Genomic DNA, 8,751 nt, shown 5'->3' on the forward strand with positions numbered 1-8,751 from the left:
GCTACAATATCTTTTTTTCTGTCCAGCTAAACAATGGTTATCTACATTTAGAGCTGGTGGAGTCTGGCGCAGTATGACCAGACTGATTGTTTCAGACATTGCTCATCAGGGCCTGTCTAGCCAGCGGGTCGCGGCGGTATGACTTTAATGCAGTAAAATAAGGGATGAGAGCTTGCATATTAGCTTGTCCCTACAGGAAATATCAATGCACATTGAATACTTGAAGCATTAAATGTAATGGAGCTTGGTCATTAGATAACAAATAAAAATGGTTAAAAAGCTGCTTAACAAAGGCAAACAGACAGTACTTTATTGCTGGTCATGAAAAACTACTTAAAAAAAATGTTGCCAATAGAAGATAAAATATGAAACTTGTTTCAAATCAATCATCCTCAAGGGGACAGGGCCTTCTCTATTGCTGCTCCTAATCTGTGGAACAATCTTTCCCAGCACTGTCCACTTTTAAAACACGTCTTAAAACTCATTTTTACTCTTTGGCTTATGACACAGTCTGACCCTGATTTTATTGTTTTAATCTAATGTGCTGATTTTATTGTTTTAAATGTGTTTATATATATATTACTTATCTTATATTATTATTACTATTTTTCTCATTTTTTTTAACATGCTCAATGTATCATGTTTGGCATGTCAAGTGTACAGCACTTTGTGTTCAGCTCGTGGCTGATCTGAAAGCGCTATATAAATAAATTGCTTGCTTGCTTGCTTGCTCCCACTTTCATATTTGAGGGTAGGGAGTAGCTTAAATATATTTTGGGTAGTTCTGTAATGAAGTTGTTACAGTCTGTGATGGTAGTGACATTGGGGGATTATCCCCTAAACACCTCATGAGGTGGTTTTTGGCTACCACACAGCAAAAAAAGAGACCAAAATACACCATCAGAAAATTGATCCTTGTTAAAGCAGACACTAATACTGGGTTGGATCCCTTTTTTGCCTTTAGAGCTGCCGTAACTCTTCATGGCAGATTCAACAAGCTGCTGGAAACACTTCTCTGAGATTTTGCTCCATTTGACATGATAGTACTACAGTTGCTGTAGATTTGGCAGCTACTCATCCATGATGCAAATCTCCTGTTCCCCCACATCCCAAACATATCTATCAGACTGAGATCTGCGAGTGTGGGGGCTATTTGAGTAGGGTGATCTGATTGTCATAAAAGCAATTTGAGATGATCTGAGCTCTGTGACATGGTGAGTTTTCCTGCTCGAAGCAACCATCATGTGCACACTGTGATAATAACGGGATGGACAAAGTCAGCAACAATACTCAGGTAGGATGTTGCGTTTACACATCTTGTTTTTTTAAACACTAAAAAATGCCAAGAAAATATCCCCCACACCACTACACCAGCAGCAGCATATTGTTTATGCCAAACTCTGACCCTAGGGTCAGAAATCAGGACTAAGAAATCAAGAGACATTGACAACCTTCTATTGTCCATCTTTGGTGAGCTGGTATGAACTGTAGCCTCAGTTTCCCATTCCTAACTCACAGAAGTGGAACTCAGCGGTCTTCTGCTACTGCAGTAAATCTGCTTCAGTGTTCAACATGAACAGGGGACTGTATAGACTAGGTCTGGCTTTGTCAGAATGCCTTTGGTTTTTGTCAGCTGGTAGCCTAAAACAAGCTCCTCAAAGTGGAAGAGTATCTATTGTAGGCAGGGTTTTCACAAATCCATGACTGGTCTGATTTAATGTTAAATTAACAGCCAGTTTTGAAGTTCCAAAGCAATGTTCAAAATGTGTTACTGTCTCAATTGTTTTGAAAATCCAAAAAAAATTCTAAGTCCATATCCATTAGAAGGTAGAAGGTAAACAGAACTGTTCTGCAGAAAAATATTTAAACACTTGTGGGGTTTTTTAATATATAATTGTTAGCTCAACATGTAATAAAACAGGCTGCGCGTGTCACCCTTTCTCAATGGTTATTTAAATCTGAGGCAATAAAGCCTTGGCCTTTAACTGTGCTGTGACTTTCTATCTTCACATATAATTACTCACAGATAAGTGAGTGCACATCGGTGACTCTTCCAAGTCTCTAGAGCAGCCCTTGGTCAGCAAAATGATTAATACCACGCAAGACAGCCAACATGTGATCTGTGGACTCGACTTAGCTTATGTGGCTGCTTAACTCTTCACTTTTTTCTGCTGTGTACAGACACCGAGTTCCCGTGCAGGTCGTCTGCTGAGAACCCTGACCTTGAACCCAGTTTACTTCTAAAATCTTTTCTTTTCTTAGAATCAAAACAAGTATGAACAAAAGCAGATAACATAAGACAAAAAACAATAGTTAACAACTCTACCACTGTCTCTTTTATTTCGATTGACTCAAAACTGAAATGTAATAGAAGTTGCATTCAGCTGATCTTCTTACATTTCACTTTCATTTAACACAAGAACATAAAAAAGTGAGAAGTAATACTACAAGCCCTAGTTTTTTGAGGAAAAAACTTTTTCCTTAAAATTCACACTGTAAAGCTTGTTAAGTATAAATATGTCTATATGCTCATTCTCTATAATCAGGAACCTCATGAAGTTCATTACAGCAATCCAATTTACAGTACTGTGGTCAGAACAAGCAAGCTGGCACTTCATCAATGTACAATTAAGTTGAAGCATGTCCCTTACAGAACCTGGCAAATCACCCGTGTGATCCAATTACAAAAAGAAGAAAGAAAATTCCAGCAGTTTCAGCAAATCCCAGGTCCGGGGGAAAATAACTGCTACTCTAAAATGTGCCTTTTTTGGTTTGTTTTTTGTTTGCCAAACACAGGATCACTTTCCATTTTGTCTGCTGGGTTTTCAAACACAGTAAGAGAAACACTTCACTAGATGATATTTCTATGCTTACCTGAACCATTCCGATAAAAAGGCATTTTTAATCATTGCAATCTGTGGCTTTTATAGGGTTTTTTACAGTTCCATTATTCAAACTATGAATGCATTTTTGAGAGTTTATGACTGCGTTAGTTCGTCTGTAAATTACACTTTGAACTGAATGAACTCAAATCAAATGGGCTGAACTTCACCTCCAACCAGTCATGACTACCATCCCCTACTGTCCAGCTCAACTCAGCTGCAAATGCCTTCACTCCCAAAGGGCTGCAGGTCAGCAAGCACACAATGGAAATTAGAGTCTGATTTTGACACCCCACACTGGGCAAAAGCTTCCAAATCAACCCCCTACCCCACTTTGCGCACACCCTCATTCCACTACACCTCCTACACTTTTTTCAGCTCTGGCTGAAAGGCACACGTTGCAGATTAAGAAGAAATAAAAATGAAGTAATAATAAGATACTTGCTTTCTGCATGTAGGAAGCACATCTTATCTCGAGGCATCATAAATGAGGGCTGTATTTACAACCTTTGGAATTCACAGTTTTGCCCATCAAGTAACTTTTGGTTAGGAACTGTCTGAGTAAGCGACGGGCGGCATGTGTGCAGCACGTGGCAACAAGGAGAGAAAAAAGCTTCCTTTTTTGGCTTTGCTGTGGATACCAATTCGTGAAAAACAAAGCACTTTAAGGAGGATTTCGACTATGTAATCCAAACCAGCCTGGTCTACAATAAATCACACTTTTTCCTCTCAACTGTTGCAATTAAATCTAAAATATTTATCTGTGTTGATTTCATGAAAACCAACATTTCCAATAAGCACTCAACACTGTTTCTCAAAGGGAAAAGCTCTTTTTTCCCCTTCCCAGCCAGAGTTAGATGTGAAACTTAATCTACCTGCAATAATTATGAAGCTGCCATCAAAAGTCAATGAGCTTAGCTTAATATAGCATAAAGGCTGGAATGTGGGGGCAGGGGAAGCTAACCTGTCTGTACACCTCTGAAGCTCAATAATTAGCAAAGGAGCTCTTGTTTAATTGGTACAGAAAGCTAGGATTAAAAACAGCAGCCTGCGCTGTGGTTTTATAGGAGAGATGTTCTAGACTATTTCCTGGAGTGCTTCTGCGAGACAGAGGAAAACCAGGGGATACTTCATGAATAGGTGAGCCTTTCTTACCAATTTGAATATTTGTGCTAAATAATGCTAACCAGGTAGCATCGTTAGCCTAAAACAGATTCAAGATTTGAGTTAGAGTCAACCTTCTCATCTAAAATCATTTAACTCTCAAGCGCAGAAACCCACTTAACAAAAATATGAAGAATTTATTTTATATCTACCGAATATAAAATATTCTATCCAATAAGAGTCTTAGCTTTACTCTGATGTAAACTGTTGGAAGTCCTGCCCAGCATCCCATTGGAGGTTAAGCTGAAAGAGTAACCTCTTTGCTGCCTGTGACTTTCAGGGTGCCATCGCGCAGACTACGGCTTTATAAGGCAAAGACCGCTCCAGACCACTTTCAAGTGGTTGGGCATGCTGGGAGATAACAATGCTCCCAACAAGCTTATCAACGCACTGCAACAAGATTGAGTCATACGTTTTATCTCCTCCAGCCTCTGAAGACAGCAGCGCTGCACTCACGCGTTGGGTTCAACTTGCTTTAATAGACTGAACTAGACTGTACACCTGAAGGCACAAAGTCTGTGATTATCACTGATTAACACTTTGCTATCGAAACTGTAAATAGACTGGTACTTATGTAGTGCTTTTCTACTCAATTGAGCACTTAAAAGTCGTTTTTACTACAGGGCTCTTTCACCCAGTCACATACATTCAGACAAGAGCTTTTATCCAACATTCCTCTCTCTCTCACACACACACACACACACACATGCACTCTGATGGATTCTGAGGGAGAAACACAGATCCTGCTTAAGGATATTTCGATGTGCAGACTAAAGAAGCCATGGATTAGACCACTGACTTTTCAATTAGCTGATGATCTGAGCGACAGCAACCCCTTGATCATTATATCTATCTATCTATCTATCTATCTATCTATCTATCTATCTATCTATCTAGAGAGAGCGAGATATAGATATATAAAAACTCACAATTTTGTATTAGAATTCAATCTCACTATTCAAAAGCACCCAAGTTTCACTAGAACTGCAAAAATAGATTGATTTGAAACACTCACTTTGGTATAACAGTATTCAAAAGCATATATTGCTTTCCACAAAGATAATGTAATATGAGCTTTTAAAATCCAGCATGTGCACCATGGGAAAGTTGTGGCTTTAATGTAATAACCATTTCATTCCATTTAAAGTGCACAGACAATACTCCAACCTTTGCCTTACTTATCTATGAATCGTTATAACAACAAGGGTTTGCTGGCTGTTCCTTTTAACCTTTAACCTCTTACTTCTGAGTCACACACCTAGCCCTTCCACTGGTTTTCATACAGCAGCACAATGAGTCACAGCAACAAAGAGCAGCAGGTAAAATAATGTATTCTCCTGCAGTCCAAACCTAGTGCTATTGATCATGTACTAAACTGACAGCAGCATTGATGTAAATTCCTAAGATGAATAGGCAGAGATAGGATTCATCAGCTACAACATTACATCAAAACAACAGTAAGAAATCTGTCTTTGTGTAGCTCTTAAAGCCTTAGATGTGTGACGTGAATGACTCTTTTTAAACCACGATGAAGAGATTTTATCTGGTTTTGCCTGTATATAGTGTAGAGGCAGCTAACAAAGTAAAAAAAATAAAATTTAATACAACTTATAGAAAATCCTCTGATTCTCAAAAGGCTATACAGGCAACATGGGGAACTCTAAAGGACTACTCCATTATAACATCAATGTATCCTCAGACTTAATATCTCATGAACTATGCATGTTTGAAAAAAATATACAGCTTTGGAGTTTTGGTCACAATTTGGAATTTCCCAGCTGCTTGCCTGTAATTACAACCTTCCCATGTTCCACTGGTCCAACTTGGAAAAAAAATCAACAAGCAACATGGACACCCAACACATTTAAATAGCCTTTTCCATGTTCCAGCTGTGTCACATAAATCACAGCAGCTAAGACAATGTTTTATTGGCTAATCTGTAAGTGCAGCTTGCCATTTTCAATTTACGGTGTACCTTTTCCAGAAAGAGCTGGAGGAAGAGCATGCTGGAAAACTCTTGTTTGGAGTTAATGCCTTTCCTTAAGTGGAATTCATCCTTTAAACAGGTCCTGGAAAACTTTCCTCTCCTAATAGTTTTATTAGCTTTTGCACATTTTTTGCCAAAGTTAGAAAAGATCAGCCATTTCAAAAGGTGCACATGTCTGGATTTTTCTATATGGTGATCTTCTCAAAGTAGTGGTCAACACAAACTTACAAATTCCCGGTGAAGAAGCAAATTAGCAAAAATTTTGTGGATTAAACTTTTCATAAATAATACTTATTTTACCTGCTTTGAATATTTAAACTGGCTGTATTATTATCATCATAGCAATGTATGAAATAAAAACAATGCAGCAGTGAGAGGGATGCTTTTAGCAAATGATTGAAAGAGTTTTATCACCCAAAGCTCGCTGAGGCTTTATTTGCCTTTGCAGAATGCAAACTGTTTACCTATCCTGACAGGAATGTTAGCGCTAAAGTAGCTTTGCTTGGGCACCATCTGCAGCTGGATATAGAGACAGCCATTTCATCCAGCAGTTGGTAGAGACCAAAACAGTGCTGAAAGAAGTCAAACAGACCTTATACTCTCCAATTCTTTGGCCATGCATAACAAGAAAACAAACATCTCCACGCAGTCACGACAAACTTGCTGGTTGGCTGAAGGCAAATTTTATGTTACTCAGAAGCTCGCATATTTGTGTACACAGAAAATGTAACACCAGTGTAAATGATCCACTGTGACGACTGGGTATGTAAAACAACTGTTAGCTAACAAGTTGAAAAAACAAAACAAAAACAAACAATATGTTAACTTGACCCCAAGCAACCAAAATAACAAAATATATACTACTGAAGTAAAATAATAATAATAATAATGATAATAAAAGAAACGATTTCATAGGAGTTAATGGGTTTAAAAAAAAATCAGCTAAAATGTGTTTTTAGTTAGAAGGGTTTAAAAAAAACTATCAAAAAACAAAAAAAAAACAAAAAAACAACCCAACCATTCTTTGTGGTCCAAGTTGTCCTTAACGACAACGCTAACATATCAGTGAAAGACACAAAATTAAATAACACTACTTCCTCTGGTATGACAGAGTGAGAACATTTTGGCCAGTCCAAGCCAGCTCATGGGGTACAAGAAATGTTAAGCCTCAGCAAAATGCTACCAATCATCCGCAGAAACATCAAAGACTGCACACACAAGCAAGTGAACAAGACAAGTCCCACGGACTTTGGCCGGTGTTATCTCCTCAGTCCTGTACATTCAAACTCATCATTCGACCTTATAAAACTGCTGAAATTACTCAAGCGCAAATGGTCAGATGGCACTATAAAACGCACTGTCCCATATTAAGATACATACATATCTAAAAGATTAAATATCAAATAAAATTTCATTGCAGCCATATGGACCTCCCTATTAACAATGCCATGAGATGAATGTTCAGTTCAGTGTAGATGAAAGAGAATATTATAACAGAAACGTCTTCTCTATTTCAAGGAGAGGAAACACATGCTGTGACAACTTCCCCTTTCCGAATAGCCTGTCTGTGCCCAGCAAACATTTAATCAGGTGTCTGTGTGTGTCTGTGTGTGTGCGTGTCAAAGAAAACAAGAAGTGCTTCCTCAGCAGTTATGAGAAGAAACGAGTTAAGAAATAGCCCGAGAAAAATGCTGATGAGGAGATTATAGACGCATTCAGCAAATTGTAAAAGACTTGAGTCAAAAGTGTGACACAGAACTTAGATTTATCGAGGGCTTTGTATTTGTATCGGGAAGAAATGGATCTGACTTGTTTTCACTTTTAAACAGCTGTTACACGAAGTTTCTCAATGCTCCGTCACGTTAGATTTTCAAAATAAAGCGAGGTAAAGTATTGATCGCGTCTGTTTGGCCCTTTACTCTGCAGTATAATGTGTGAAGTGGCTGCCGCTTGAAACGTATTTTGTTCTAACTCCAAATTATTCCTTGTGCTTGTCTCTCTGTGTGTTTCACATTGTTGCCCATAAACACTTGTACTCACCGTTTGAAATGTAACAGATCGCCGGGAAAGCAGCAGGTCAAGTTGTGGTGGAAAGCCCGGTGATTGCAACGGAAAAAAGACATGAAAAATGAAACAGAACATTACTAAGATATGTCAGACGACGAGAATAGCCCTTTAGAAATATTAACAACCACATATAACATCCTAATGCTGCATTAATTACAAAAAAAAACCCGACTTAAGTTTGCTCGTGCTCATATAGTGACAGCCTGTTTTTCGACACACAAACTAAACAACAGTGTAAACACAAGCGAGCACTTTACCTGAGTGTTCAGCGAGGGGACACAAACTCCCCAAACGCCAGCTGTTGGTCAGGGAGCGCTACGAAGACCAGGAATCCCCTGCGTGGGTCTCGTCCGGGTGAAAGGGATCACACACCTGTGAGCGCCAGATTTGGCAAACCTTCCCAGAGACGGAGCGAGCTGACCCCGCCCCCTCCTGCCTCTAAAAAGAAATCGGCCCCGTGGTGCTCATAAACGGGCACGCCCACGACTCAACCAGCATAGACCCAGTGCCACCTGCTGGTCGCTTTATTTTTTGTACTTCTTCTTCTTCTTCTGTTTTTTTCAAACATCACATGACCACTAGATGGCCACGTTAGGCTGAGCTGCGCTGGCTCCTCTCGTGAATAGTCTGCAAACTTCGAAGTGGACTTTT

The 8,751-nt window shown here is 39.0% G+C and overlaps 1 protein-coding gene across 3 annotated transcripts in view; it reads right to left on the minus strand.

Moving 5' to 3' along the window:
• The window catches only part of epb41l3b (erythrocyte membrane protein band 4.1-like 3b), a 56,784-nt gene extending 48,467 nt beyond the window's left edge, over positions 1-8,317 (minus strand). The window contains exon 1 of one of the 3 annotated variants that reach the window (XM_085390405.1): positions 8,074-8,317. The gene's annotated coding sequence lies outside the window, so the exon portion shown is untranslated. The remainder of the gene's footprint in view (positions 1-8,073) is intronic. The other 2 variants (XM_085390399.1, XM_085390398.1) reach the window with 2 other exon arrangements.
• Positions 8,318-8,751: the final 434 nt, after the last annotated feature.

Source organism: Rhamphochromis longiceps, linkage group LG18 (genome assembly GCF_057381845.1).
Source record: "Rhamphochromis longiceps isolate RC_006_pf linkage group LG18, R_longiceps_female_GT1.1, whole genome shotgun sequence".
Lineage (NCBI taxonomy): Eukaryota > Metazoa > Chordata > Actinopteri > Cichliformes > Cichlidae > Rhamphochromis > Rhamphochromis longiceps.